Below are 16,055 nucleotides of genomic sequence, written 5' to 3' on the forward strand. Positions count from 1 at the left end.
ATACAATCCTATGCTTCACTTATCTCATCTTGTGCTAGGTGTTTGAGAAGGAAAATTTTAAAAATGTAACTAAATCTATTGTTACTTCCCAGAATGTAAATTTGTCTGTTTTTGGACAGTAGTCCATGCTTACATAAGCTATCATACAGGGTATCTTTATAATGTACCAAAAATATTTCATATGAAGTTTATAAATACAGCATATTAGATTAAGGCCTAGTATAGTGTAAAACTGCTTGGTAGTTTCTAAGGTCCTACGCACTTTGGAGTGAATGGGTAATAGGTTTATTAATATTACTTGGAGCTCATGAAAACAAATGCATGCTTGATGTCCTTCATCAAAATTGATATGATATGAGCGAATACTGATGGTTTAATTTGCTAACAGGTACTTTACTTCATTCAAGTAGTTCATGTGCTGAAGGAGTGGCGCACTGAAACTGGCTGATGGAGTTTTCACTGAGAGCCAGAATACAACATAAAGATTTATAAATTTTACTGATGCTGCTTTTTGGATTAGTGTGAATCCTAAATAAACCATAACTTTTAACATTGGTACCTTGACATTTTTAGAATGGAAACATTTCTTTCTGTTTTGTTTGCTGTGTGTGTATGTACAAGTGTGTGCGTGACACTGTGTATTTTTGTCTATCTGCCTGTCTCTGCCTGTACATGTTCATGTTTGCATGTATGCGTTTCTGTGTTTGGGTGTTTATGTAAATGTGAGGGCCTGCATGTATATGAATGTGTGTGTGTGTGTGTGTGTGTGTGTGTGTGTGTGTGTGTGTGTGTGTGTGTGTGTGTGTGTGCGTTTTTCTGTTTTAAAAGTGTGTGTGACCGAGCATGTGCATACATGCGTGTATGTGTGCAAGTGTGTCTGTGTATGCATGAATGTTTCTATTTATGTCTAAATGGATATGTATATTTCTATTTAGACATTTGTCTATTTACATTTAGACCCATATCAATATGTGTATGCATGTGTGTATGTGTATGCTAGCAAGGGGCCTAGATGCTCAGATATCATGCAAAATTAATATACTTACCTGATCTAGAGTACAAATGAAAATGATTACCTGCATCATAGTAAAATCATCAAGGTGTGTTGGTGCTGTAGCATAAAGGGAGAACACCCTTCCTATAACCTGTTAATTGGGGTTTGAATAGTGGCCCCAACACTGGAGGAGTCAATGAGGGAAAAGAGAGGAGTGAAGAGGCTTTAATGGCACCCCTGTCTGGAGGAGAGATGGGGATTGCATGTGGAACAGGAAAGTAATGCGTTACAGCTGAGGTAGAACATTGTCTTGTAGTGCCCCATTACACGCTCCCTGATGCTGGGGGCTAGATGGGCTGATCACTACAGAGATGGCGGCATTCTCATCACAGGCTGAATGCTGACAGTGAGCCTGCAACCAGCAAGGGGGGGTTATGGCCTTGAAAAAAAACACCAGAAGAAGCCACAGCTCTGGTAGAATGAGCCTTAACTGAAGGAGGAAGGCTCTTGCCATGAAAAGTGTAACAAAAGGAAATATCTTTAGAAATCCAAGAAGAAACAGTTTGCTTGGATACAGCAAGTCCCAAAGACCTAGGATGAAAAGAAACAGATAACTGATCAGATTTTCTAATAGCCTCAGTCCTATCCAAATAAATCCTGAGTTGACTCTGCATGTTCAAATTATGCAACACCCTATCACTGTCAGTTTGCAGAGAGAGGAAAAAAGCAGGCAGATTAATAGACTTATTAAGTGATAGCTCATTAACTACCTTAGGCATAAAGAAGGGTTAGTGCGCAAGGAAACTCTGTCCTCACAAAAGATAAAAAAAGGAGGACAAGCCATAAGGGCCTGCAACTCAAGACACCCATCTGTCAGAAGTAAGAGCTAACAAAGGAACATTCTTCCAGGAACAATAATGCAAGGAGGCTGAAGCAGCAGGCTCCAAAGGAGCCTAGTCAGCTTCCACAAAACAAAGTAAAGATCCCAGGGATGAGGAAAAGGCTTCCTGGGAGGTCTAATATTAAGTACGTCTTTAAGAAACTGTTTCACCTCAAATCTAGACGCTAGAGGAGGAGAAAAAGGCAAACAAGCAGAGATAGCTGATAAGTGGGCCTTAATAGAAGAATAGACCAGATCAGCATTGAGAAACTCACAGAAATAAGAGAGAACCAAAGGAACATCCACAATAAGTGGGTCCAAGCTGCAAGAGAGATACAGAATAGAAAACCTCTTCCATTTGGATAATTAGGATTTCCTAGTTGTAAGTTTCCTGGCCTCCTGCAGGACTTGGAGGACCAAACTCCTTTCACCCACAGTGTCAGTTGAAGTGTGGACAGGTGGGAATGGATGAGAGATCTCTTGTCTTGTGTGATTAGATCCACCTTGTGAGGTAACTTGTGAACAATTACCTTGGCTAGATGCAGAAGTAGAGGGAACCCATGCTGTTGTGGCCAAAAGGGAGTCACCAACAAGATTTTGGGAGCTTCCTGTTGAATTTTGAACAGCATTTTCATTGTGAGAGGAAGGTGCGCAAATGCATAAAGAAACATTTCCTTCCAAGAAAATGAGAAGGCATCCAACTTCAATACCAGAGGACCTGAGACCCTGGCACAAAATAGAGGAAGGTGTCTGTTCAAAGGAGAGGCAAAAAGATCCACTTGAGGATTACCCAGCTGGTGGATAATGTCCAGAAACACATTGTTGTGAAACATCCATTCATAGGACTGAGGTAAGGACCTGCTCAGAGTTTCTGTCACAACGTTTTGACCGGAAGGGATATAAACTGTCTGAAGCGTCACTTGATACTTGACAGCAAGATCCCATACCAGAAGTGCCAACCAGCAAAGAAGATAAAATCTTGTTCATCCCTGTTTGTTGATGTACCACATCACTATGGTATTGTCTGTGAAAACCTTGAGAGGCCCTGGAGAGAAAAAAGGATGAAAGGCCTGAAAAGCCAGCAGAAGAGCTCTCGTCTCTTTGACACTGATGTGCTCCTTCTGCTGATGAGGCAACCATATCCCCTGCACTTTCAGGGAGCCAATTACTGAGAGGGAAGAGAGGGATGAAAAGGAATCCCTGGATTCAGAAACAATTGTTGAATCTACCAGTGAATTTTCTGTCTGAGACAAGGAAGAAGAGGAACCACAAAGTCTAGGGAATATGCATGTTGGAGCCTCACTGACTTCAGAAACCACTGAAACTTTCTCATGTGAAGTTTGGTCACATGGTGGATGCCATGAATCCCAGAGCTCTCAGAAACTCGCTGGTGGTAATGAAAGTCAGTGGAAGAAGAGTGTGAAAGAAAGAAATGAGAGTGAAGGCCTTGGGGGGGGGGGGGGGGCAGGCAAGCACTAGCACAGTCTGAATCCTGCAACCCATAAAAACATGATCCTGAGAAGGAGTCAGTGAAGACTTTTTGAAATTTATAGTGTACCACAGGCTCTGAACAAGGGAAATGGCAAAATGAAGGCTTTGCAAAAGGATCTCAGGACAGGACGCCTGAATCAACAGGCCATCTAAGTAAGGAAACATTTGCATCCCTCAAAGCCTGCAAACAGCAATAACAGGAACAAGGCATTGGGTGAACACCTGTGGGGTAGGAGAATGGCCGGAAGGCAAAGCACAGAACTGAAAAATGCCAGGAAGCAACAGAGAAACTGCAAAAACTTCCTGAAAAGAGGATGGATTGGAATATGGAGATAAATATCCTTGAGATCCAGAGACACCACATAGGCCTGAGGGAGCAAGAGAAGAAAGAGAACCTGAAGGATTAGAAAAGTGTTTAAATGAGAGAGGTCTAGAATAGGTGAAGTGCCCTCTATTCTGGGCAGTATAAACAGTCTAGAGTAGAACCCTTTCATACTTTGAGACACAGGCACCTCTTGAATAGTACCATGAGTCAAGAGCTTTTAAAGAACCTCTAGGAAAAAGGGAAGTTGTTCTAGAGGAAGCTGAGGAATACCCATAAAAGGAGGATGGGATTTCCACAACATGAAGTAGCCCGGACTAATAATCGACAGAACCCAAGAATCCTGAGTGATCTGAAACCAAACAGGAAGAGAAAGAGAAAGTCAAAGAGAAAGAGGAATGTGGCTGGGAAGAGACAGATAGTCACACAGCACCTGGTTTGTCTGGAAAGAAAGGCATTAGAAGGGTGGGATTGTCTACTTACAAAGGCTGGCTTAGCGGGGTTGTTTCTTTGAAATTTCGGAACAGGAGAAACAAATACATGTTTAAGCTCCTGTAAGGCCTTATCCTTATCCTGAAGGAACTTAAATAAACGAGCAGCAGCTTCCCCAAACAAAAGTTTAGAAACCAGATGACTATCCATCAACTTAGCCTTAATATCATCAGGTAGAGGTTGAAGTCTAAGCCAAGAATACCTCTTCATCACTGAACCAAAAACAATAGCCCTAGAAGAGGCATCTGCTGCATCATAACTACATTTAATGGAATGCCAAATCACTTGAGAGGAAGTCCCTAACAAGGAAAGAGCAAAGCTTTACCCTCAGAGTCTGGGAAATCAGAAATAAGTTGACAAGTCTGAGAAAGAAGAGCCAACACAAACCTAGACATCTGGGTCTGATAATTAATAGCCCTAAAAGCTAGGGCAGTAGAGGTGTAAACCTTCTTACCCAGCCTTTCCATAGTTCTGCTGTCCTTGTCAGAAGGCAATAACTTGGGCAAAGGAAGCAACTGAGGCAGATTATCAGAGGCCACAGACACTACAGAGGAGTCAGCAACAGAACATTTATATAGAAAAGAACAATTCTCAGGCACCTTATAAAACCTGTCAGGCTTTTCTGGAGCAGGGGACAGAGAATCAGGCACATGGGACGCATTGGAAAAAGCATCCAGGAAAGCAGCCAAAACAGGAGGAATAGCCACAGTCTTAGGGGATTCTAGCTGTAGCAACTCATAGCACCTTTTATGGATATCAGAGACCCAAATACAATCCCTCTTAAAAAATCCATCATCTTAGAGAGTGTGTCCACAAAGGAAATCACCTCAAAAGGAACATTTGGGCTAATAGATTCCTCCTCCTCTGACCCAAAGTCCAAAGGAGAAGGAATTTGAATAGAATAAGTCAGGAATTCAGTACAAGAATCTGACTTGTAGTAGAGGAGCATAAATGAAACCCCTTGAGGAGGTATTAAGGATACTAAAGCAGTAAACAGCCCCTGAGTGAAGGCCTGCAACTCACTCTGTGGATCTCTAGGAGCAGAAGAAGCATGTTTAAGTTTTTGCTTTTTTTTTTAAAGGAACTTTCTCTCCAAAAAACTGAGAAGGCTCAGATCTGGGACAGCAGTTGAGAACCATAGTAAGAACTTCTTCTCCAACTAAAAACTGAGGAACTCATCTTGGTCCCTTGGGAAAAAATCAACCGTGGTTCCCCCCTGGGTAAGGTTGTCTGAAGAAGCAATGTTATCATTGTGAAAGCGCTCACATCCTACATTAAAGCTGTGTTATCCTGACATTGAATGGTTGATCTCCTTTATCTTGTTTCCACACAACTGTTTCTTCAATTTGGTGTTTCTGCTGTTTCGTGTGGTTTATCACTGGTCTCCTGCTAGCTATTTGTTTATTTTGTCATGTTAATGTATTCAGTATTTCATGTTATAGTTTATTTTTTCCTGTATTCTGAGTGGATGATCTTTTTTAAGCATCACTTTGTTTAATGCTGCAGATTTTTTTATTGACATATTTAAGCATTTTAACTTTGATAACAATGGAAGATGTTATGTTTGCTGGTTGGTTGTCTGTATTCCAGGTTCTTGTGTGTTTGATTTATTTACTGTTTTTCTGCAGTGTAATAAATGGGAATGGTTGCTTGATTCTTTGGTATTTTTATATTAGTTTGTATTTTTCATTTGTGGTTTGATTTTGAGTTTTGTGTAGTTGTGTCACTGAGGTATTCCTAGGGGACAATGAAACTACCACTGATCCATTTGGAATCCCCTTGAATAGTGATTGCTATGGCAGAAGGTACTGTATTACAAATGTGTGCCCTATCTGTCTTTATTAAATTCAGTGTCATAATGCAAATCAAAATTCCAAAGCTCCACTGGAAAAGTATTTACCAATGGTACAGAATGCTTGCATTTATCTGTACTCAAATGGTAAGACTATATTAGTGACAAAACTGTAATACAATCTGTTACTTCTACTTACTAGTGTACTGTAATGCCAACATTACCACCATTATAACATATTTAGTCGTTTTTAACAATGTGGTAATTTTTCTCAGCATTACATTACTATGTTTGCCCTCCAGTCAAGCATGTTTTATCTGTAGAATTTGGACAGGAAATGTATATATTTAATAATGCACCCTTTACTTCTGAATAGTTCATATACATTTTTATTTTGTTTATGCCTAAGATGGTTCCTGCTAACCAGCCCAATAAAAGGATCATGGGATCATAGGAGGTTACTGGGCGAATGGCCCTAGGGCCCTTACAAGCCTAGCCAAGTTCAACCCTTGTTCCTTATAGGGCTTAGTGATATGGTCTATATTTACAAGCCGATCTAAATCAACACTGAATGCCCCTATTCAAGAGGGACACAGGTGAAACCCCTGGGGTGAATTTGTGGTTTCCCATCCAGTCGTCCAAGTTATGCTTAAATAGGGTCAACGAGGGGCTCTGTTTAACTTGAATTACCTGTCTCTCCATCAAGTCTTGTTGATGTCACAGGCTAGATTAAGGTCCCTAGAGTGAGTGAATCATGTACCATTTGACTTATGGACATGCAGCATTTCTATTAAGGCATGATCAGAGGTTGCTCTGTATGCAAGGCACAGGTTACCCCTGAATAGTCTATACGATGCAGGGTATAGTGACAGTGAATTCAGTCTGTGTGCATATGACATGTGCTGTAGACCATGAATTTTCTTTGTGAGAAACATTTGCGGTCTTCCCAGTTGCTGCAGGTGCCTGAAAAGGTACATACCAAATGGATCACTGTACTCTAATAATGGCCCGATGAGGAAGAGTACAGAGGGGTTATAACCTCCTTTTTCTGAAAGCTATGCCCTTACTTATGAAATGAGAAACAAATAAGGCCTTCCTTACCACTGTGGAGACATGGCGACCAAAGATAAGGCTGCTGTCAACCTGTGTGCCGAAATCTGTTACCACATATTTAAAGCTTAGGGTGATGTTATTAATATGGTAATCTGCAGGGACATTGCCCTTACCAAAGGGGATGATAATGCATTTTTTGCACTGAGTTTAAGTCTATGACTTAGGCATCAATTGCTGATTTGAGTAAGCCCTTCTTGTAGACTGTTAACATTACTTGGGGACTCAATGACTCGATCCAGTTTGCAGTCATCAGCAAAGTTTGTCAGCCACAGACCTTTAGTTTTTGCCTGTACTTCCAAGAGGTAGATTCCAAATAACAGGGGCTGCAGCACCGATCCCTGTGGAACACCACTAGTGATGGGTCTGCTGGCGGAGGTGGAATCCCCTATTTTGACATTATGTGTACTGTCGGTGAGCCAGTTTGCAACGCACCTGACAATAAATGGGTTGATACCTAGCTTGGTGAGTTTTTCAATGATACCTGAGTGGGGGATTGTGTCAAAGGCCTTGGCTAAGTCTAGGTGGCCTGTATGCATAGATTTGCCTTCATCCAAGGCTCTGGTGACTTTTTCAAAGATGTCCACCAGGATCAACAGGCGTGATCTCCCCTTAACAAAACCATACTGGGACAGGTCAAGCATTTGAAGATCTCCTATATCTTTGTTGATATGGTTCATGATGATTCTATCCATGACCTTGCAGACAAGGCTGGTTAGATGTATGGGTCTATAGTTCCTAGGGTCAGTAGCTGCAACCCCCTTGTGCAAGCAGATGATGATAGCTGTTTTCCATTCAGCACGGACAAAACCAGTGCTTAGGGTCTAGTTAAAAAGAGTACCCAATGGTGTTGCTAACTCCTGTTTTAAACCATTTAGAACACAGCTTAGTATGCTAACTGGTCCCACAGAGGGTGTGTTTTTGGCTTTGGAGAGAGCGGTTAAAACCTGCTCTTTAGAGATACTAGGTGGAGGACAGGTGGGAGGAATGTTCTGGGGTATATGTATTGGGGATGGGGGGGTTCAATGAACCTGTCCACTAGCAGGTTGGCTATTTCCATGGGTTCAGTATATATGGTACCATTCACCACAAGCTCAGTGCAAATCTGTACTTTTCCTTTAAGGTTTTGGATGTTGCTAAAGAATGCTTTATGGATATCCTTAGCTAGATATGCTAATTTAGATTCAGGCCACGGTGGTGCAGTGGTTAACATTGCTGCCTCACAGCAAGAGGTTCTCCGGTTCGATCCTCAGCTGGGGTACCTTCTGTGCAGAGTCTGCATGTCCTCCCTCTGGTCGCGTGGGTTTCCTCCGGGTGCTCCGGTTTCCTCCCACATCCCAAAGACATGCTGTAAGTGGATTGGACACTCTAAATTGGCCCTAGGTGTGAGTGTGTGTGTGTGTGTGCCTTCTGTGGAAGGTTGGGCGCTGGGCTGGCAACTCGACACCGTAAAACTCCACTGCCAATCATGAGCGGACAAGGTGATCTGCTGTGGCGACCCCTAACCGGGAAAAGCCGAAAGAAGAAGAAGAAGTTAGCTTTAGAGGACGTTGCAAGATGTCTTATTTGCTTGTTCAAGCTGAGAAGGGTGTGCTTCCATTTCTGAGACTGTTCCTTCCTGTTCTTGGACAGCAATTTCTTCCGATTACTGTATAACCTGTTTATGGTGGATATCCACCAGGCAGGCTTGTTACTTTGGGGCTAAGTCAAAACAATTGTATAGATATTTAGGGTCTATAGTAGAACATCGATGTTTCAGAACATTGAATGTTCTAATATCGAACCCTATTCAGTGAACGCTGAAAATAGCAAAGCTGCAGAAAACCAAATTTTTTCCCAGGGAAAAAATTTGGTTGTCCGTTTCTGTTGCTTCGCTATTTTAAGTGCTGTGGTGAAATGTTACGGGTCAGGTTCAGGTAAGTGTGCAATTGTGTGGATGTGAAGGTTAGGGCAGGTTAGGTGAGTTAGGGTTAGGGCGCGGGTCAGGTAAGTGTGCGACTGTGTGGACGTGAGGGTTAGGGCGGGGTAGGTGAGTTAGGGTTAGGGCGCGGGTGAGGTGAGTGTGCGATAGTGATGGACCTTAGTGTTAGGGTTTGGGTTAAGGTGAGTGGATAGTTAGTGGTGTATGTACAGTTTAGTGTAGAGTTAGATGTAAGATTTTAGGTGTATGTGTGTGGATTGCTGTTTGTTTGGTGTGCTTGTGTTGTGTGTATGTGTTTCGGAACAGCAATTTTTTTCCCTAGGAAAAAATTTGCTGTTCTGATTGTTTGATGTTGTCAGTGTTCGCTGAATTGGGTCGGATATTAGAACATTCAAAGTTCTGACACTTTGATGTTCTAATATAGACCCTATATTTATACAGAACATTGGTGTATATCCCAGTATAGATGTCCTTGTCAACACTGGAGACAGGAGCATTGATGCTATTAATGCCATCTCTTAAGAGGCTGTAGCTGGCTTTGGAGAAGTTTTTCAGACTAATTTCTCCTGGGGGGGGGGGGGGGGTCTGATGTAATTGTTACTTCAAACGAGACTGAAATATGATCAGACTTCACCAGAAAGGACCGCACACTTGTGTTCGTACACTGGTTTCCCATGTTGGTAAGCACCAGATCAAGAATGTTTGGTCCCCTTGTGGGGGTGCCAACTACCTGTTCCAAGGTGTTGGAGTTAAAAAAGTCCAAGAACCTTTGGGTGAGCATGTTAGTACATGTATAATTTACCCAATCTATGTACAGGCAGTTAAAGTCACCCATAACCAAAGTGTTGGGTTGTATTTTGAGCGACTCAAGTGGATCTAAGTAGGCAGTGCAGATATCATGGTTCATGGGGAGGACCTATAGCTGACAATAACTTGCAGGGTGGTATTTCATACAGTTATTTTTACTTGGAGTAACTCTAGGGAATCATTCTGTTTAACCAGTCTTGATGTATACTTATCTTTGATGAATAAAAAACAAGTAATCTCTGTAGTATCCCCAAAGTCTCAAACAACCCACTAACCAAGTACAGTTGGTACAAAAACAAAACAGCATAAGAAACTTCTCTATGTGGAAGATTTTCAATTCATATATATCTAGTTAATCACTCAATATCAATAAGATCAACATTGCTGAGGTCAATCATTTTTTATCTGTATTGTGGCATCATCCTAGGCTCATAGCTGAGTACTAGGCTAGCTGCCCTTGTGGGCCATTTTAGGCCTAGGCAATTTCCCCTCAAAGGTGAGAATCAAACACTGTATCTTGTGTCTGTACGGTAAACACCTTAACCATTACACCAACCACCAACCAAAACCCTTTAGCTCATTACATCCGAGTGACGCCTGGAGGTGCATCTGCAGTTAACTCCTACTGATGCCTGTAGGCGTCAAATATTGCTTGTTCATATTTGCATCAATAATCTCAAAATCATGCTATGTACAATGTTTTAAAATATTTAATCTTAAAGTTTACACAATAGCAAACTCAACAGTATTAACATCTGATCTCTGTCTAGTGCAGGTAAATAGATATTAACTGTTGTTTTTTTTATATTAAATTATATAGGTATAATTTCCACATTTTTCTAAATATCTCAAAAACCAAACACCACAGACAAAACTCCTTAGCCTCACATGAAAGCTCTCAGCTAGATGAATAAAAATGTTGCTGACAGTATGTGTGTAACTTGAGAGGTTGCGGAGATATTGTAAATTGTTTACAATATGTAATAACAGTCACACTGTGTTTACTGTGACTTATAAAATTCAGTTTAAGACCTAGAACCTAAAAAATACTACCACTATAAAAATAGTTTGTGCTGAAGAGTTTGCCATTTATACTTTTTTCATAATCCATATGGTTCCAGAGATATGAACATTTGTTTGAAATGTGAAGACATAATTTGATTCTGTCAAAAGGGTGAGGCACTACCCATTGGAAGTTACAGTGCAAACTTCCTGAGCTCCTTTGGAGTGAATGGGTTAATTAACAAACCTCTTACCAGAGGTAAGGATCAAACCTTGCCCCTTGTGGATGAGAAACAGACACCTTAACCATTGTGCTAACTGGAAAATAAAGTGCCTGTTTTGGTACTTGAACTGTGAATGCCTACATGCAAAGCCAGGACTCTAACCATTACGCTATCACGTCATGAAGGGAAAATGCTGCTTAAGGGTAGGGTCATACCCTCCTGGGACACATAATCAGAGAGCTCAGTCATGTCTCCCTTCATACAGTCCAGTGAGGTACATCTCAAGTTGTTCACACCAATATGGGCTATGACAGTCATAAGTGTACCTTTTGTTGAAAGACATAAGTGCATGCGTGATGTGGCGGATCTTGCCACCTGACAGACAGCTGACCGTGACTTTCTCCTTATCCATCCTGGTAAGTGGGACATCTGTGTGTCTGACAATGGAGTCACCCATGACCAAAACATTAGATTTTGTGTTTTGTCTTACTGACTTGTTTGGTGAGACACTAGTGTATGTGTTTTTATATGTACTGTGTTCAGCTGGGAATGTATTAAGTGAAGCGTGTTTATGTTTGGGAGGTCTCTGATCTTTAGGTAGGCTTCTGGTGATACCTCCACATGTGGGTTTAGGTGTTGTATGCGTGGGTGGTGAAAGAGGTGAAGAGTGTAAGCTGACAACCTACTTAATATCTGATATGCTGATTTGTGAGCGAGAGAGCATAGATTCTAGATTCTTAATATAGATGCATCTCTTACATATTGAATTTGTATGAAACAGAAATAATGGGTTGCCAGTGTACATGAGGCAATTGCTACATTACTTCAGGATGCCAATGTCAATCAAGCTGGCTGAAGAAATGGTGGGAAACTGTCCATATGTAGGACTAGAAGGACCAGGTATGGCTGAGGGACTAGTAAAAAGTACTAAAATGTGAGAGTCTTAGTGGGTGAAACTTGTGTTGGTACCTCAGAGGTTAAGCTGAGTGTCTCTCTGGGCAGTGAAGTACAGCTGAGATAAACCTCAGATGGAACACAAGCAGTTGACTAAGGGAAAAGTACAGTTGTGTACAGCAGCCAATGCACAAAACCTTGACTCTGGTATTTGGCACAAAACCTTGACTCTACTCATCACTCATTAAACCCATTATAGAGTACAACACCCCTTTTGGGTTGTACCTCACAAAACATCTACAACAACTGGAAAGGCCGCAGAAATACCTCACAAAGAGGATTACCGGCCTCAAACAGATGCCCTTCGCAGACCTTCTCAAAAACCTCCAGCTTTACTCCGTCGCATATCGCCTACTCAGAGGTGATCTCTGCCTAACATACAAAGCTATGTCAAACCCAGAGTTGTTGGACATGCTCCACTTAAAGAAATCCCAATCCCTCTGAGCTACACACTCTAGGGACCTAAACCTTGTCACCACAACAAACAGAACATGCAGGAGGGATAGATTCCGGTCCCAGAGACTTCCCATACTCTGGAATAAACTACCTATCTATATCAAACAAAGCTCCTCATTAGCACTCTTCAAGAAAAATCTTGATGATTGGATGGGAAATAGGAAATTCACCCCAGGGATCACCTCTGTAGCTCTGCTTGACAGTGGCACAGGAAAATAATTTTCTTAAGTGGCAAAAGCCAGGGTACCTTTTTGACTGGGCTTGTATAGGCCCCAGGGCCGATAGCCTAGTACCTACCTATGAACCTATGACTGAGGGCTAGCAGAGCATGTATAACCCAAAGGTTAGGACTGCAGTAGTGAACACACTTGAACATCTACATTTATGTTAAGTGTACACAACTGTACTATGTTCTTCATGTTTCACTGCTGCAGTCCTAACCATTGGGAAGATTCCCAAAGCTGAGGAGAAGGGTGGAAGGTTAATAGAAGCTTAAGATTGAGTGAGCATGCCCTGCAGAATTGCAGAGGCAAACCCAGCCCTAGCTTTTGAGAATAGGTTCAGACGGTAATGTTTGGTGAAGGTGTGGACTCAAGTCCATGTGGCAGCTTCCAAGATGTCCTTGGTGGGTACTCCTCTAAGGAATGCTGTAGAAGTAGAAATTGCCCTAGTGGAATGGGTTCTGATGGTCCTAGGGAGTGGTTTTCCATGCAAGCAGTAGCAAAACTGGATGCAGTGTGCTATCCATTTGGAAATGGTCTGTTTGGATATTGGTGCCCCTGTTTTAAAGCTGACCAAGAGCTGGTCAGTTTTCCTGAATGTCTTTTTATGATCCAGATAAAATCTGAGCTGTTTGTGCACATCCAAAGAAAGCAGTATCATCTCTCTCTTATTCTGAGAGTTAGGGAAGAAGGTGGGCAGGTGGATGGCCTGGTTGAGGGTAACATCCAAAACCACCTTTGGCATGAAGGAGGGATTGGTTCTCAGGGAGACCCTGTCTGCATGGAAGTTGATAATTGGCTCAATGGCCATTAAGACTTAAAGCTCTGACACTCTCCTGGCTGAAGTAATAGCCAGAAGAAAGGGAGTCTCCCAAGAGAGGTACTTTAGTTCTGAAGATGCTGACGCTCAACGAGAGGCAGAGTAAGCTTTTCCAAAACATAGTTCAGGTCTCAGGCTGGGGTGGGCTGTATTTTGGGAGGCCTGATATTAGAGACTCCTCTAAGGAACTGTTTGATAAGAGGGTGGGAGAACAATGGCTGTTCTGTATCAAAGTGTGCTGAGATGGCAGATGCATGGATCTTTATGGAGGAGAAGGAGAGACCCTTATTAAGAAGCTCAGCAAGATAATGTAGAATAAGAGGAATGCAGGGCAGATGTATGTCTCCCCCCTTTGACTGGCTTCAGGAGCAGACTCTTTTCCATTTTCCAGCGTAAGATTTTCTGGTGCTGGGCCTTCTGGCTTCTGTGATGATGTCAAGGACTTGCTTGCTTAGCATAAATTCCTTGTTGGTTTTGGTAGAATAAGTCATGCTGAGAGCTTGAATGTCTCAAGTTCTGGGTGCAGCATTAATCCCCCCCCCCCGGAATAGCAGGTGAGGTATCAGAGGTAGCTGCCAGGGAGGGTGTTGAGCTAGACTGCGCAGCAGTGGGTACCAATGCTGTCTGAGCCAATCTGGGGCAATGAGTATTGCTCTTGGTTTTTGGGCACCCCAGGCTATGTCCGCAGCATCTGTAGTTATGGTCTGGTCTGATGGATAAAGGGCGAATGAAAGTCCCTTGTTCAGAGCACAGGCCTGGGCCCACCAGAGGAACTTAGATCTTATGCAAGGGATCACAGGCAGGGAGGTGTCCAGAGGTTGTGAGTGTTGACACTATAGGTTCTTTAGGTACCACTGAATTTTTCGCATGTGTAGTCTGGTCAGAGGTACCAGGAGGATGCATGAGGCCATGAACCCTAGAGCTTGTAGGAACTTCCTGGCATAAAGCTGGGTTTGGGAGGCCAGAGTAGTGAAGTATTTTGGTAGTAAACTCTGTTTTTCTGGGGACAGAAAGGCCATTTGCTGTTCTGTGTCCAGTAAGGCTCCCAGAAATATGATTTTCCTGGTAGGTGTCTCTTTTGATTTCCTTTCATTGATAGTGAGCCCCAAAGAGGTGAGTAGGGTTTTACAAGTGAGAGGTGTTGCAGGAGCATTTCCTTGCAGTCTGCCTGGATGAGACAGTCGTTCAGGTAAGGGTAAATCTGTACATTGTTTTGCCTGCAAAAGGCAATGGCAGGAGCTAGAGATTTGGTGAATGCCCTGGGAGCAGTAGATAAGCCAAAGGGAAAGGCAGAGAACTGAAAGTGTAGTGATCCTGCTCTGAAGTGCAGGAATTTTCTGCATGATTCCCTTATTAGGATGTGCAGGTAGGCATTCTTTAGGTCTAAGGTGACCATCCAAGCTTTATTTGGTAGCATTGGTAGAAGCTGTTGTAAGGTAAGTATTTTGAATTTTGGGATTACCAGGAAGGTATTGAGGAAGGATTGGTCCAGGATGGGATGCAAAGTCCCCTCTTTCCTGGGATCAAGGAATAGTCTGGAATAGAATCCTTTCGCAACTTGTTCTGGAGGTACAGGTTCTACTGCCCCTAATGATATTAGGTTTTGCACTTGTTTTATTGCTTCTGCCCACTAGTTTGGAGGTAGGTCTGGGTACCCTCTTGGAGGTGGTAGTTCTTGGAAACTGAATTTTTGCCCCTGAACAAAGATTTTTAAGACCCATAGATCTTTTGTTACATAGTTCCAATTTTCTCTGCATAGAGATAGCCTTCCTCCTAGCTTTTGGTGTGGTGGAAGCAGGCAGAGATGGGAAAGGTAGTCATTGAGAGATTTTTCCATACAGGGTTGCTTTTGAACTCCCTGCTCTAGTGTTTGAGGGGTCATCTGCTTTGTTCTTTGCTGGCCTTGAGTTTTAGTCCTGGTGGGTCTGTCCCTATGGGTTTTGCCTTGCGCCTGCCTGTTTGGTGCAAAAAAGGACAAGTGTTTAGAGGAAAATTTTCTGCTGAACCCAGGAGGTTGTACTTGCAAAAAATCCTCAACAATCTGCATCGATTTTGTTTTGTCTTCCATTTTTTTTAAGTACCTCTTCAGTTTTCTGTCCATACAAGCGGTCTTTGTCAAGAGGTGGATCCATGATTTTAGCTTTGACATGATCAGGGAGAGGTTGTTCCTTCAGCCATGCAAGTCTTCTGATAAGAGATCCTGTCACTGCTGCCCTGCTTAGAAAATTCTAGGGCATCAGATCCACAGTGCAAGGACTACTTTGCCACCTGAGATGAAGAGTGCAGTAATTCTGCTATCTCTTTCTTGTTGGCAAAATCTGGAAAAGGAGAAATTTTCTGATCCAAAAGTTTCAAAGTGTGCTGTTGATATTTTAACATATGGAACTGACATTTGAGAGCCCTTATAGTTAAAGTTGCAGAGGTATATACTTTTTTGCTCCATCTGTCCAGGGCCCTGGATTCTTTGCCTGAGGGAGTAGGATTCTTTGCAGAGGTAGCCTTAACTTCCTTAGGTCCCTGAGTAATTACCTCTGGATCTGCTACAGGATGAGGAGGAATTTATGTGAGT

The 16,055-nt window shown here is 42.4% G+C and overlaps 1 protein-coding gene across 2 annotated transcripts in view; it reads right to left on the bottom strand.

Annotated features, from left to right (window-relative positions):
- Positions 1–16,055, bottom strand: part of RPS6KA2 (ribosomal protein S6 kinase A2) — a 2,145,504-nt gene that overhangs the window by 615,114 nt on the left and 1,514,335 nt on the right. The window lies entirely within an intron of this gene.

This window comes from Protopterus annectens, chromosome 1.part0 (genome assembly GCF_019279795.1).
Source record: "Protopterus annectens isolate FY-2018-M chromosome 1.part0, PAN1.0, whole genome shotgun sequence".
Classification (NCBI taxonomy): Eukaryota; Metazoa; Chordata; order Ceratodontiformes; family Protopteridae; genus Protopterus; species Protopterus annectens.